This window comes from Mirounga leonina, unplaced genomic scaffold (genome assembly GCF_011800145.1).
Source record: "Mirounga leonina isolate KUSES-001 unplaced genomic scaffold, KU_Mleo_1.0 Mir_168, whole genome shotgun sequence".
Lineage (NCBI taxonomy): Eukaryota > Metazoa > Chordata > Mammalia > Carnivora > Phocidae > Mirounga > Mirounga leonina.
The window spans coordinates 50,676,175-50,693,193 of record NW_023270426.1 but is presented as its reverse complement, the minus strand read 5'-3'; the positions used below and the strand labels follow the sequence as shown (position 1 = coordinate 50,693,193).

Genomic DNA, 17,019 nt, shown 5'->3' with positions numbered 1-17,019 from the left:
CCTGACCTAGCTTTTTATCATGTCATCTCTAGTTTTTTCATTAGCTTCCTAATGTTTACCTCCCACCCTCCCCTATCCTTAACTACCCTACTCCTCTTTCCAGACCTACTGTACTAAAATTTTCCATCATCCCATTCCTTGCTCAAAAAATATCAGTAAATTCCTCATATCTGTGGGAAAAAGAGTTCAAAATACTTAACTTTCTGATCCCTAGTTGACCTTATTTCCAAGTACACACCTTCACCCTATGCCTACCTTGTACATTTCTGTTTTAACTATATAATTCACTGCCCAGTAAATATATCATGTGGACTCTGGATCAGAGCCATACAGAGAAAATATAGAGACATCCCCAAAACAGCCTACAGGCTACACATTTCCTCATTTGTAAGCCAGGGATCAAATGGAACCTAGCTCTCTGGGTTGCTGTGAGGATTAAATTAGTTAATACACATGAAGTGCTCAGGAAAAGTGCCTGGCATATAGCTAGTGTTCAGTAAACATTATCTGTAATCAAGCTTCCACACATCATAGGATTAGAGACCAAGGGAGCCTGGGCATGGCCATTTTCAACTGCTACAGGTGAAAAGGTGGTCTCCTTGGACTGCTCTCATAGGCCCTCAAGAGACAGCTGGTTTTGGCCGCCCTTCCCATTGCCACTGAGCCCTGGTCAGACTCTGTAGTACTCTTCTCTGAAATTTTCTTGTACCTCTTCCTCCTGGGTGTTCATTCTGTTCCTGCATTTACAATTCTTATCCCCCATTTCACTCCACCTCTTCTGCATATCTAAATTCTATCTCCTCTTCAAGGCTTAGTTTAAAAACCTCCAGTGTTACTCTTCCTGATCAATTCAGCAATCATGTTTGCCATTACTTCATAAGCATTAAGTTGAAGATTAAAACTCCAATGGCTATATCCTTCTAAGAATATGGCTACAGTTTGCAATAAACACAAACTACTGACTGGCGTATACCATTCTACAACAATAAAAACAAAAACAAAAAGCTTCCTATGCTAAAAACCCATGAAGTGTAAGTATTAAATTAAGTATTTTTTAAGTATTAATATATAAATACGTATATATTAATTATTAACTTTTTGAAAACATATGCAGAATTTAGGTCCCTTACTAATAATTTTTAATCATCAATCACTGCTTATGCCAGTGGTTCTTAACTCTGGACATATTTTAGAATCACCAGTAGGAAACTTTTTAAAAATACTGATGCTATCCCATACCCCTCCCCACAGAGACTCTGATTTAACTATACCAGGGTAGGATCTCAGCTTTGCTGTGTTTTTATGTTTTAAAAGCTTCTAAGTGACTCCAATCTAAAGCAGAGTTGAAAAGCACTGGCCTAAACAATCCTAACTATGAAATTTAAGTAGTATATGCCTTTCTTGCTTACTTCAAACACTTCCTAGTTAGACCAGGCTGAGCGCCAAGACCATAAATCCTTGTAGTTACAGTCTACTCCCCTTTCTTAAACCTCAGAGTTTCCCCAACAGTCTGCTGCAAAGTGCTTATGGACCACTGAGATCCTGACTTCCTTAACTCTCACCACTGCCAGGGAGAGCCTAGGGCAGCCAGAACCCCTGCCCAGCTGGTCTTCAACAGCAAGCAGCCTCATCCATTTATCCCAGGGCACTATAAGTAATTTCACTTCCTATACATGCCATGAGTGCAAAGGGCTGGAAAGCAATGGGAAGAACTAGTTTCTCCATTTCCTTGGCAACTCTGCTCTCACTTATTTGCTTTGGTATTAAACCACGGAACTTAATTAGGAATTAATACTCTATCTTGGTTCTGGATTGAATCTTATTTTACAATGTTTTTTTCAAGCTATTTACATAATTAAAGTTATTCCTCAGAATTTTCAATTCCTTCTACCCCTTCTTCTTTGTTTATTTAAGAGAAGCAGGATGAAATTAAAAAGTAAGGTTATGACATGCATCTGGGAAATCAGCATTTTGAATATCCATGATTGTAGTAGTATGATAAAAGCAATTATAAATTCAATTTAGAGTTAATTATTGATTATAAATTTAATGTACTCAACCAGAGAAGTTTTCATTACTAGCTAGAATGAGTTCATGAGTGCTTAGCAGAATACCCAAATGGTGATCATAAGAAGAAAGAGCCCTACTGAGGTGGATTCATTCAATTGTTTGTTTATTCATTCACTCATTCATTCCTTCATTTAATGAACTTTTATTGGGCTTAAATACTAGGAATACAAATATAAAGACACAGAACCTTTTCTCAAGAAATTAAAAATCTAATAGGGAGACAGAACTAAACATTTTAACAAGTACGATTAGTACTATTCTAGAAGACAAGCAAGATACAGTGACAATGTAAAGATGAGAAGACTTCACAGAGGAAAGATACTTGAGTTGGATTTTGAAGAATAAATAGGAGTTTGCCAAATGGATGAGGCGTGGAGGTGGTGTGAGGATGGAGAGGTTATTCCAGGAAAATGTCACAGAATATGCAAAATGTACATATGAATAAATCAGCCTGGCTCACTGAAAAACCTAAAGTATTTTGGGATGTCTGGATTTTTGGAGAGAAGCAAAGGAATAGAAGAATGACAGAGCCAACAGGAATCAGAGAATGACTATATTAGCATGTGTAAAACCACAGCCCAAGGATTCACATTACACTCAGTCTAAAAAAATAATTTCCCTTAATAGAAGAGAAATGGTCTGCATAGAGTTCAGAAATATATTTCTTATTCAAGAACACAAGTGTTCTCATCTATGCAAAGATGTATACATCAGCGTTTCATAGTTAATGGATATTGGCTATGAACATCATCTCATTCATTCTCCTCTGATTCTCACAGAGCAAACTTCTCATTATTACTTGGCTTCCCATGTAGAAGATAGACACATCTTGATGACCTGTGTATGCAGCTCACTTTCTGTCCCCTTTCAGAAACGGGCAAGGAGAAGGTTTAGTGGTCTGAGTTAGATCAGGAAAAAATAGATTGATACCAGAGCTGAGTGCCAAACACTCCTCCTTCCTTTTGAGGATAACCTTTATCTGATTAAGGAAGTTTCCTTCTATTCCTATTTGCTGAGAGAGTTTTTAAAATAATGAATGAATGAATGAATGTTAAATTTTATTAAACATTTTTTATACAACTATGGTGATGACCATATCCTCTATTCTGTTAATGTGAATTACAGTGATTGATTTCCAGATGTCAAACCAACCTTGAATTCCTAAAACGACCTCAAGTGGTTGTGATGTATTATACTTTTTTTTTTTAAGATTTTATTTATTTATTTGGAGAGAGACACAGAGAGTGTGAACACAAGCAGGGGGAGTGGGAGAGGAAGAAGCAGGCTTCCTGTGGAGCAGGGAGCCTGATGCGGGGCTCGATCCCAGGACCCTGGGATCATGACCTGAGCCGAAGGCAGACACTTAATGACTGAGCCACCCAGGCATCCCAGAAATATTAACTTTTAATCATTATGAAATGTCCCTTTTATCTCTGAATAATGATTTTTGCCTATGTATTCTTTGATACTAATAAAGTTGTACTTTGATATTAATTAAATTATACCAGTTTGGTTTTGATTAATGTTTGCATGCTATTATCGCTTTGCATTTTTACTTTTAGCCTTTCTGTATCCTTATCCTTATATTTTAGATGTGTCTCTTATAAGTAACTCAAAGATTTTTTAAATCAACTCTGATAATTTAAGTGGAACATTTAGTTCATTTAAACTTAATATAATTACCAATATAATTATCATATATTTGGGTTAAGTCTTCTATCTTTGCTTTCTATCTGTACTACCTATTCTATGTTCCTTTTTCTCTTCTTTCTTGCCTTATTTCTGATTGAATATTTATTATTATTCCATTTTCCCTATCAGGTTGGCAGTTACATTTTACTATTCTTTTAGTGATTACCCTAAAGATTACAACATGCATCCTTGATTAATTAATGTCTAACACAAATTGGAATTTTTATTTTTCCAAGACAACACAAAGACCCTAAACCACTTTAATTTCAATTTACATGCTACTGTAATTATATTTTAATTCTATAAATATTTTTAAATCCCATGGATATAACTTTATTACTATTTTAAACTGTCAATATTCATTTAGACTTACCTAGATACTGAATCTTTTTATTGTGTTTCATTCTTTCCTGCATCTCCAACATTCCATCTGGAATCACTTTCCTCCTCCCTGAAGAATTCCATTTAGTATTTCCTTTAGTGTGAATCTGGTGGTGATAAAATCTCTCTACTCTTTTTTTTTTTAAGTCTTTTACATTTCCATTCTTGAAGAATATCTTTTCAGGGTATAAAATTCTAGATTGGCAGATATTTTCTCTCAACACTTTAAAAAGTATCATTCCACTGTCTTCTATCTTCCCTTGTCTCATTGATAAATCAACTGTTAGTGTAATGTTGTTTTCTGAAGGTATTCTGGATTATTTCTCCCCACCACCACCCAGCTATTTTTAGAATCTTCTTGTTGTCTTTAGTTTTCAGAAGTTTTACTATGATGTGCTTAGGAATCTTATCCTGCTTGGAGTTTGTATGGCTTCTTAAATCTGGATATTGATGTCTTTCATCATCTTTGAAAAATTCTCAGCCATATTATGTTCAAATATTGCTTCTATCCCTTGTCCCTTTTCTCTTTGTCTGAGATTCCAATTTTTCATAAATTAAAATTTCTCACTGTGCCTTATCTGTGCTTCATTTGCATGTTTCTTTCAATCTATGATTCAGCACATTTATTCTCTCTTCAGGTGTGTCTAAACTACTACTACAACCATCAAATGTGTCATTGTTATTGTATTTTTCAGTACTAATATTTCCGTTCTTTTGTTTCCAATCCTCTGACAAAGTTCTCAATCTTGTCTTTTATTTCCATGTCCCCTTCTCCCTATAAATAAGTTCAGCATTATATAAGCATCACCCTCCTCCAGGAGCCCTACTCTTTCTATAGCAATCCAGCTATGCCCTGAATAAGTAAGACTCTTTGTGGGATGAGAGCTTGAAGGATTCATGTGCTCTGCTACTTCTCCATTTCTGAATTTCCCCCAGTAAACCCTAATTTATATTTTCATTGTGTAACATACATACCCCTTTGTATAGTGAGGAGGGGATATGATAACCCCTGAATGGTGTTTTGGTAGCTTGCTGATAATATTTTTATATCCCACTGTTGAGCTGACATATTTTCTAAATTTATTTTGTGTGTGTGAGTTGTATTAGCATAAATCAGTTCTCAAGAGATGAATTTTATTAAATGTGCTGGAAAAATCTAACTTCTTTGTTCCAAAATGAAGCATAAGATCCTGGAATATGACCAGATCAAAAAAATTCTTGTGTTTGCAATTTAGCAGCGATCAGCCTCCTTAGATACCCCTGTTTATTTCCATTTCATTTTAGTTGAAACAGAGACTAGTAACTTACTGAAAATTAAATTATTGGTCATGGATGGAAAGAGCCTTGTGACTTTATAATATTTTTCATTTTACAAGGGAGAAAACCAAAGAAAGGGAATACACTTATATCCAAATTGAGATTTTTAAAGAGGAAAATGGCTAGCCCTCAAAGTAGAGCTACCAAAATAATGATTTCCCTTATCTCATCATCATCTTTAACTGGTACTCTCATTTTTACTTAAAGGAAATAGAACTATGCTTCTAAAGAAGTGAAACAGGTCCTCAAACTTTGTATCTGAAGGCTAAGATAAATATTATATTTTGTTTCTATTGGGCTCAAGATTAATATTCTAGGAATGAGCAGTCCCTTCTTCTGACCAACAGTTAAAGTGACATTCCTTATGGGAATATCATTTTGAGCAATGCCTTAGATTTTCATGATGACTTATTCCACTGTCAAGCAATCACAGTGCACTAATAGTGTACCAAATGAAAAAAGGTAATGGATAGGATTTTTTCTTACTATATCTGTTAAAGTGCATTAAGTTTCAACAGTTATAACAGTATAATAAAGTCACATTTGATCTTTCATATATTGCAAACTTTGAAAAACATGTTTTTAAAGTATAAAATGTCAAGCAAGCTTGTAATCTTATAATACAAATTGTTGGTATTTTATGTGGGCCTTTAAAAAAGAACCAAGAGTTCTTAAAAACAATCACTAATTCTACAATTAATATTTTCACCAAAAATTAAGTGAATACCCATGTCCTAAGCAGAAAATTAATCATATGCATTGCTGAACAAAAAGTAATATAAAATAGCTTAGGTTAAGAGGAGCTTATAGGCTATTAGGCAGTTAAGGAAAAAAAAAATGCATGAATCCATGAATGAAAAAATTATTATAGAGGTTTATCATGCCCTAACATAAAGTCCTCATTTTGTAAGTATACTAAAGACCAATGAAGTTCTGTGTGGATGAGTAGAATAAGTATCTTATTTTCACAATGACCAGACATTTCATAAGTGTGGGAGTTCGGGCCTTCTACTACTTGAAACCCATTTATCATCCTTGCACAGGGGCCATGCTAATCTTCTCTGTATTGTTCCAATTTTAGTATATGTGCTGCCAAAGCAAGCACAACCCACTTACCTTTCTACCTTTATCTTCTACTCTTCTTCTTCATGAACCCTGTGCTCCAGCCAAACATGGCTTTGCTTACATCCTTCTTTTCACTTGGAATGAATCATCTCTGTACATCCTAACTTTACACTTTTCAGAGACCAGCTCATATATCAACTTGTCTATGTACCTGTCAATGATTCTCTGAGCCAAAAGTAATTTTCCTCCTCTGAACTTCTGGAATCTTCATGTAGTCTTCTATGGCATTTAAAATCCTACAGTAGTTATTTTTACATATATCTTAGCTGCTCTACAAGGCTATAAACTACCTATGAGCTATAAACTACCTATGAGGAATCCTGTCTTTTAGTGGTTCTTTTATTAGCTCTCCTCTTGTGAAGTCTTTCCAAAACACTCACCTTTGTTTCCAGAACAACTCTTCTACTTTTGCACTCAGTTCATCAGCTTCAGTAATATTTAATTAAACCATGTAGGGCACCTGGGTGGCTCAGTTGGTTAAGCGACTGCCTTCGGCTCAGGTCATGATCCCAGGGTCCTGGGATCGAGTCCCGCATCGGGCTCCCTGCTCTGCGGGGAGCCTGCTTCTCCCTCTCCCACTCCCCCTGCTTGTGTTCCCTCTCTCGCTGTGTCTCTCTCTGTCAAATAAATAAATAAAATCTTAAAAAAAAAAAATTTAAACCATGTAATAACAATAACAAGTACAACTAGTATTAAAAGGTTTGGGGGTGCCTAGGTGGCTCAGTCGGTTAAGCATCCAACTCTTGATCTTAGCTCAAGTCTTGATTTCAGGGTCATGAGTTCAAGCCCCGCACTGGGCTTCACACTGGGCATGGAGCCTACTTAAAGATAGATAGATAGATGATAGATAGATAGATAGATAGATAGATAGATAGATAGATAGATAGATAGATGATAGATAAAATAAGTTTGGAAATAGTCACAACTGACCCTTAGTAAAAATGCTACTCAAAATGATGAGTATTATTAGACAGTAGCTTGCTACAAGGAGTGGTTAGCTTGCCTTGCCTGTTTTAAGGAGAAAACGGGGATCTTTGGTTCCTCTAGCCAATTAGGTTTAGTGGAAAGTAGTTAAAAGAGTTTATATTACTCTTTCTGTATATTTCTAATCTCCACGGAATTTCTGTTTCAGATGAATGTCAAAACTATAAAATTTCTTGAATCATCATTGACTTTCAACTGATTTCAAATTGAAGCCCAAAGTCCAGATACACTCATTCAACAAGTATTTACTGAGCTCCAGTTTTGTAGTAGGCACTGTGTTAGGCACAATTTGTTTTACAGCAAAATAACCATTTGGTGCAAATTTTCTAAAAGAACTTTGCAGTTCACTTCAAATTAACCAATTTGGTCTGAGCTATAGATTTATGGTAGAACTACAAGTTAATTTTTCCTTATTTATTCTTCTGAAATCTAAGAATGTATTTGGATGTTGCTACTGGGGGCAGCTCCACAGTAAAACAAATTAGGTGCTTGCCTAAGCCATCATGTCTACGGGAGTGTTGCCAGACACAATCAGCATTCTCCCGGCCTAGTTTGAGAACACTCAGTTTTGTGGGAACATTTTTCTGCCCATCTATACAAGGGAGCATGAATAAACTGTGCAATATAAAGATTCCCATCTTTTTAGATTTTTTTAAAGGAGTTTTTTTATCTGTAAAATCTCATAAAATACATGACAGCAATTTCTTTAAATTATTAAAAAGAGACATTAATTGCTCATTCCAGGTATTTCTTTCCACGTGGAAGGACATCTTAGTGTAACCCTCCTTCCTAGCTTAGCTTCCCTCTATCACTGTTTCCTATTTTACTCTGTTCCTTGTGCTGTTCAGTATATAGAACAGGCCCTCCTGTGGAGAGGCCTGTAGTTTTTCAGAATTCATGACTGGGTATATAAGTCTGTTTATTTCTGAGACTTGGTATTAGAAAACACATTGTTATCCTACACCTAAGGCACATTCTTTGATATCATCAGCTTATTAGTAATAAAGCTGACATTTTGATCTCTCTTTGCCATTCCTTTGATTTATTTATCAGTTGTCACAGGATTTAGGCAGGGAGAAGAGGGTGTTGTATAATAATCTACTTGTCAAAGCCCAGTAAACACAAATGACCACAAGTACAGCAGTTGGCAAAGCCTAAAGGACATCACTTGACAGCAAGAACAGATAATGATAGCTAACCTACGTGCTTGTGAGTATCCACCATAAACTGATGTGTGGACTAATCAGACCAAGAGAAATCTGCCAGTCAGAATTCAGTAATGCCCTGTTCACATGTGGGTTTCTTTCACAAGCACATAGAACTGTGCACAGCTTTATTTGCACTGGTTTGCACCAGAGCTAAAATGATTGACCTGATGCATTATAAACAACATAGGCCAATATTAAAAATTCATTACCCATGGTCAGTGATAAATAATATTATATCCGTGGCAAAAATGTTCATGAGCTGGAAAGAATAAGGGTTGACAATCTGAGTCAGATTGTACAAAAAAAGATAAATGTTGGTATTCTTCAATGGCTCAGGCTACGTTAGCCTCGGGGCATGCCAACTCAGGCTGGTCCTGCAGTGATCTGCTGACAGGAGGAAGGAAGCCTGGATTTCAGTGCTTGCTCTGACACTCACCCAATGTCTGGTTTTTTGCATGGAAACAAAACAAAATTCCTGCTCTCATGTTGCTTAAATTCTAGTAGAGGGGAAGACAGAGAAAAAACAGAGCAAACATACAAATGTTTGGTAGCAGTAAGTGCTATGAATAAAATAAAACAGAATAAGTGGGATTGAGGGCAATGGTTTGAGTTGGGGTGCTATATTGTACAGGGTGGTCAAGGAAAACCTCTCAGTTAAAGAGACATTTGAGCAGAGACTGGGAAGGAGTGAGGGACTAAGCATGCAAATACCAGCAGAAAGAGCAGAGCAAACAACAATACTAACATTGCTCAGATGAGACTGCTTGGCAAACACACACAGCAAAGATGGGAGTATGATGAAGCAGGGCAAGGGGGAGAGAGAGAAAAACAAGAGGTGAGGCCAGAAGGGTAACTGGGAGCCAGTTCACCAGGGCGTCAAGGCCATGGGAAGTATTTGGACTTCACTCTGAATGGGACAGTAAGCCATTGGACTGTCAGGCCTGCCATCTTCTAGTCACTCAGAGATGGGAGCTATTCAGACTAAGCTTGCTGGCCCATCTACCACCCTGCCCTACCCCAATCAGGAATTTGAATCTTAAAAAGTGCCATTGGATGGCTGAAAATCCACAGCACTCAGGACAGATAATCAGACTTTCTTGTTCCCTGGACCCCATATAGCACTCCCCTGGTTCTTGCCCAGTTCCTCAGTCCCCCATTTGTTCTGTGAGATTTTCAAAGTTCTAATAGATGCCATTTGCTATTTGTATATAGAGAATTGTTTCTTTGCTCACTATTAGAGATGGCTAGCTTATCACCAAGCTTGTTTCTCTTCTTTCTGGGCTTACAGATAGTCTATACTTCCCGGCCTCCTTTGAGTTAGGTGTGTCCAGATGGCAGCCAAGTGACAAGTTCTAGCCAATGGAAAGTGAACACTAGTAACATATGCCATTCCTAGGTCGGGATCATTAAAACCTCCCACATGTGACCCTCTCTACTTTTTCCCTGCAGAGTTTGAAGGACAGCAACCTTGAATGCCACATAATGAAAAGCGCAAAGCCACAACAAGTAAGATGCCTCAGGCCCTGAGTCACTACTTGGAGGAGACCTGCCCAACCAGAAAAACCTGCATCAGACTTTTAAGTAACTCAAGAGAGTAACTCAAGAGAAAGTTTTATTATGATAGTTCACTTACAGCAGCTAGTGTTATCTTATCTAATACAAACCTAACTACATGTCTCAGTCATCCTGAAACGCCTCACTCCGACATTAAATATCTGTACTACTTGGCATAGAAAACACTTCTTTTATTATATATATATATAATATATATATATATATATAATGATACAAGTAAATGAAAACATTCTTGTAAAATATTAATCTAACATTGATAAACCTCCCTTAACTACTACAACTACTATTTCAGTCCCGTAATCAGAGCTAACCCAGTTAATCGATAATATGTTGCAAATTAAAAAACAAAACCAAGCCTGGCAAAATAAATAATAGAAACTCTGTTTTCAGATTCTAACAAGTACTCATAATGCGGAAAATAATGAGAATACTAAGAGGAATAACACAGTGCCTGTCTTCCAGGAACATCAACCCTAGCATGTTGATATATCGACAGAGATCATTAAAATACAGCTGACACATGCGATAACAGAAAGAATGTGCAAAAAGCCTTCAGACATAGATGTACAGAGAAGGAAATTTTTTAACTTTGGAGTAGATTGGGGCAGGCTGTGTGAATATATGTGAAAGGAGGGGTCTGGAACATAATCATAGAATATAAAAGGTTGATACAAGGTTTTGTAAAATAAAAATGAGTTTCCCAGAAAGACCAGGTTAGGGATGGTTGTGGACAATTCAAGTAAAAGGAACAAGTACAAAAGCAGGGAGTTGTGAAACCATAGGGTCTGTCTGGGTGTGCAAAAGTCTAATTTTGAAAATGGAAAGACCCAGTGGCATATATGTTAGTATTATTTAGATGCTTCCAAATGCCACTGCAACCTCCAAGTAGATTGGAAAATACCCATCACTCAGGGCTTTAGACAGTCCTGATAATTAGTTAATGATGAGCTACATATATGCTTGAGATAACTTGGGTTGCTGAGTGCCTGAGACATGTGCTTGACCTTTCAACCAGGAGTAGATGAAGAAGTGATTCATTTGCAAGTACAAGATTTCAAAATAGTGACTATCTTTCTTCTTTCTGACTCCCACCCCTCCCCAACCAAAATATTATATGTGGGCCATAAGCAGAAACTTCTCCATTTACTTCAAGTAGGAAATGTCTACCCAGTAGTGGGTAAAGGTGTTACATGACCCATCAGGACTCTGGAATTATAGGAGCCATTTATCTCCCCAGAGTTAAAAAGAGGAGTTTGGGTTTCAGAGTGAGCAATCAATTTATAAATACTTGCGGGGGAGGTGCCTGAATGGCTCAGTTGGTTGAGCATCCAACTCTTGATTTTGGCTCGTGTGGTAATCTTGGGGTCATTGTGTTGACACCTGTGTGGGCACCGTGCTAGGCATGGAGCCTGCTTGAGATTTTCTCTCTCCCTCTCCCTGTGCTCCCCACTCCCAGCTCGCACACACACTCACTCTCTCTTACAAAAATAATAATAATAAATAAATAAATAAACAAATAAATACATGCATACTTAGGAGATATTTATCTATTCAGGGCCTGGCCAAGAGTTGGGGGCCATGATTTAATTAAGTAAACTATAGGCAAATGTCTGAATCCCCCAGAGAGAAGTATAAAAACTCATCCACCGAATTCTCCACTATTATAGAAAACTAAGGGCAGAAAGGTGCCAAGTCTAGAGAACCAAAATAAATGAACTATGGTGTGACAGGACGGGTTCATAGCTTAGTGACTACTTCAGACCAAAACATGGTCTTGGGAGTTCCTCAACAGGGGCACTATTGACATTTGGGGCTACATAAATTCTGTGTGCTAAGAATGTTTAATAGTATTCCCTGGCCTCTTTCCACCAGATGCTACCAGTACTTGGCCCCCAAACCAAAAATGTCTTCAGAATTATACTAGTTGAGAACCAGTGGTGATAGACCCAAGAGTAAGGGGAAAAAACAGTCAACCACAAGCAACATTAACCTTTGCTGAGCATGTAAATAGAAAACCATGGAGGATAAGAACAATTGTGTTCTGGGATTCCCAGCTGAGGACTTAAACACAGGCTTAGCTCTTTAGCACTGGAATTCTTCAACAGCTACTGAGTATTAGCGCAGAACAGAAACTGTGCCCCACCAGCCACTGCTGTCAAATTCCTGTGAAGGGTGAGGGGTGGTTACCAAGAGACAGAGTACTTCATCTGAAGAGAATGTGTCAGGCTGGGATCTTTTTTAAAATAAATCAGTGAGTCAGGATAGACTTCTCCCCTGCTGTTCCACTGACTTTTTTTTTTATACTACAATTAAAACTCCATAAAAGCATGGAGGATGAGGACTAATTGTTCCAAAAAGTAGGAAAAATTTGATCGGTTTTCCTCATTTCCTTAGTGACCCTCCAGTAATTTTTCTTAGGTTTGCAACAAAGAAAGAGCCCTTATGTTGTGGCCTTGAAAATAACAACACATTTAAAGATAAAACCCAGCTCCTCTATTAGCTCCCATTCTCTCCTATGAAATGAGGGTTTGTCCATATGCCTAGTAGAGTATATGGCAACATTTTTCTTTTCTCTGTCATTTTTTAAAGGAAAAAAAAATAATAATAAAACACACCAAGACCTCACTCCAGCAGATGCTTCTGAGCTGAACGGGGATGGGTAAGAAACTTCCGGCCCTGAGGGTTCCAGAGAGAGCACCTTCCGCCTGTACCAGCAGAGAGGCTGGGGGGATAGGTTGGATGAACCTTATAGAGATACCACTGGCCGTGCAATGAGACCACCGTCTACCTAGCTGATGATCCCTTCATCAGGTCCAAACACCATTGCTAGAAAAAAACATTTTACCTACAACATAATGCAAACAGTAAACGCAACATCATAAAAGGAAGTCTCTTAAATTCCAGAGAGAAAAAGAGACAAAGAGATTAAATAAAATTAATACACTAGGAGTAATTTGCCAGTAGCTTGTTCTAGTCTTTTTGTTTCTGACTGTAAAATCTCAAAACTGGAAGTCAGCAAACACAAATTCAATAGTTTAATGTTGGAATAAATAGGATTAATGTAAAACTCTGTATCCCCCAAATCATTTTTATAAGACTTTAAAGTACTTAGATATCTTTAGCAGCTCAAAAATTAAGATGAATTTCCCATAACATTCTCTTATTCATCACCCACAAAGGCGAAAGACAGAAAAATCTAGCAAAAAAAATTTATATTTATGAAATCTAGTACAATGTTTTAAAAAGCATAATAAAGGCAACACTTGCTAATACTTTTCTCCCTACTCCTCATTTGAATTCAGGTGAAAAGTCAAAAAAATTTTTAAAGATTTATTTATTTATCTGAGAGGAAGAGAGAGAGAGTAAGGGGAGGCGCAGAGTGAGAGGGAGCAGACTCTGCTGAGACATGGGGCTCAATCCCAGGACCCTGAGATCATGACCTGAGCTGAAATCAAGAGTCAAGATTTTGATGTTCTGTCTGTAAAAATAAGAATTTTTCCTAATTGCCAATTATAAATTTCACTGTGGGAAATGTGGGAAAACAGAAAAGCACAAAAAAAATTTAAATGACCAGTAATCCCAATACTCAAAGATGACTACTTTTAATATACTTGATGTATTTCTTTCATTCTTAATCTATCCTGAGATGTTCTTTTTAAAAAAAAAATTTTTTTACACAAATGGTATGTTTTATAATGCGCTCTTTAAATTTAAAAATATATTCTGAATATTTCCCATGCTATTTTTATGTTCCAACAGCTCTTTTCAATGTTTTTGGTCTCAAAACTACTTTATCCTCTTAAGAATTATTGAGGACCTCAAAAAGCTTTTGTTTATGTGGTTTGTATTTTTTATTTTTATAGTATTAGTAATTAAAACAAAAATTTTGAAGTTTATTAATTCATTTTAAAATAAAGTAATACTTACATGTCAACATCAGTAATATATTTTACAAAATCTAATTCTCTTTTCCAAAACAAACAAACAAAAACATTTAGTGAGAAAAGTGACATTATTTTAGAGTTTTGCAAATACTTTTAATGTTTGGCTTAACAGAAGGCAGCTGAATTCTCTTATCTGCTTCTGCATTCAAAATGTAGATATGTTCTGTTAGCAGAAATATATGAAGAAGGGGCATGTGACTCTTAATCTCAGGGTCATGAGTTCAAGCCCCGTGTTGGGCGTGGAGACTACTAAAAACAAACAAACAAACAGAAACCGTATATGAAGAAAATCTAGCCTCATATAGGTAATTGAAAAAGGGAGAAATGACTTTCAGATTATTGTGGGCATTTTTCCTTATACCACACCAAACTTGACAAGTTTTAAAGATTAGTTGCAATGTGGAATCTAAAAAATAATAATAATAATACAATGGACTTTTCCTACTCTACACTTTCATGAGTGAAAGTGGCAAATACAGATGTGCTAGTATTACAATGGAAATAGTTTTAAAGATTTTTTTTTAATTTATGTATTTATTTGACAGAGAGAGACACAGATAGAGAGTGAACACAAGCAGTGGGAGTGGGAGAGGGAGAAGCAGGCTTCCCGCCGAGCAGGGAGCCAGATGTGGGGCTCGATCCCAGGACCCTGAGATCATGACCTGAGCCAAAGGCAGATGCTTAACGACCGAGCCACCCAGGCACCCCTACAATGGAAATAGTTTTGATCTTGAGGACACCCTGAGAGGAGATCAAACTTTAAGAGCTACTACTGGTCTACCACTTCATAGTTAGTATTTAACACTGCATTCTATCACAGTCTAGAACACTACCCCATACCCTATTGTCAACATTTACACTATCTCTAAGTTTTTGCTATTATAAAAAAAATGCTATGACAAACACCCTCATATGTACCTCTTTCTGCACATTTATTTTCTTAGAATAACACCTTAGGAACTTGAGGGTCGAACAAACTTATTTTTTCAGGATTTTTATGCATGTTGCCATTTTCCCCTCCAGAAAGGTTTATCAGTTTGCATTCCTTTCAGTAGCCTGTACAAGAGCCTTTCGTCCTGACCCACACTTTTATCAACACTGGGTACCGTGGGAGCCCTGTCTTGAGAGAAGTTTTTAGAAAATCAAAATGTGACTGGGCTAGTTGTTAGTGAGCTCACTCTTTCAGACAAAATACATTATTTGAGATTTACTGGAATTCTCTGCTCACTGAGTACTTCTCTGATAATTCTACCACAGTGTTTATTTACTGCTATTTTGCATTATTACAATTAGTATTTACCATGGGTCTTTTACTTGACATTAAGTTTCTTCAGACAGAAACCATGTCTCATTACCTTAGTATATGCCACAGTGCTGAGCCCATGGGATAGAAAGAGATGGGGTAATGGTGGAAATAACATTTTTTACCTCAGAGAGATCTGTGTTTAAATCCTGGCTTCACCCCTTAACTAGCTGTGTGAGCTTGGGCATACTACTCCCCCTTCCTTTCCTGAGCTTGAAGGTCATCCTCAGTTAACAGGGAGACTAATATGTACTTTCTAAGGCAGCTGTGTTGCAATGATATGTGTAAAATACTTCGTACAACACTTGGCGAATAACAAACGTTCCATATGTTTGTTCTCTGCCTTTTCCTTTCCAATGTTAAATTCACCTTGTAAAACCCAGACTTTGAGGATCTACAAATCCACTTTGATTTACTCTGAACACCGTCACTAAGACCGAAGGCATCTCCCTAACAGTGATTACCTCTGGAAAGTGTAACTAAGCAAAAGCGGTGAGTTTTCTGGTTATTCTTCCCTGTATCGCTCAATCGTTACTCATTCTCTCAGTCAACATCTATGAGTGTGTGCTGTGTGTTCCGAAGACAAATTACACACAGTCCCTAAACAACAGAAAGAATGAAATCCTTTTTAAGTGCCAGAATGCCACAATCATGTTGAAACCTGAATTCAGAGAAAAGCCCTTCACCAAACTGCGCTGAGAGAGCTTCCTAACTGTACAGCCAGGGGCTGCAGGTACATCATCCCTGACCCTATTGTGGCTCAAAGCTCACAATTATTGCAGTGGGGCTTTAGGACTCGTGTCGCTTCATGGGACCCTGAGATGTATTCAAATACATTTCTAACAAGAAACTTTTGACATTTTCTGACCACCCGACTGAGGAAATGAGAGGAAGACAGTAGTGAGCGAGGTACAGAGCAGACTGACGTTCACTCCCAGTTTCAACTCAAAAGTAAAACAAAACACCAAACAAGGAGAATTACTTGTGCGTCTGAGAGTACACCCCAATTAAGGTGCAGGTGAGCAGGGGTCACTGGGGGGCAGCACTGCTAGCCGGCAGCACGGGCCCAAAAAACTGCTCAGGTCAGAAGGTCCTGACAGATCATACTGAGAGGAAGGGAGGGGACCTGACACCCATTCACACTCTCCTCTGCTCCAGGAGCACGTGAGACCCTGGTGCGTTCCTACTTTCATTTACGCCCACACACACCCACCTCTTTCAGAGTCTGAGGTTCAAAGAGGTCATGCAGCTCTCACCAGTATATCCCGGACACCTTCGAGTGCTAAGGCTTTAACAGCTCCGGGAGAGATTCAAAGAAAGTCTGGGACTCTTGATTCTTGAAGTCAAACTGAGAATGATCGTGAACTTTTTGCTACCAGCACCCGGATGGTATCTGCTCAAGTTGGCGTTAGGTCATTAT

At 37.5% G+C, this 17,019-nt stretch overlaps 1 protein-coding gene and 1 pseudogene across 1 annotated transcript in view; both read right to left on the bottom strand.

Moving 5' to 3' along the window:
• The window catches only part of CMYA5 (cardiomyopathy associated 5), an 87,167-nt gene that overhangs the window by 55,135 nt on the left and 15,013 nt on the right, over positions 1-17,019 (bottom strand). The window lies entirely within an intron of this gene.
• On the bottom strand, positions 6,446-6,565 carry LOC118017190 (annotated as a pseudogene).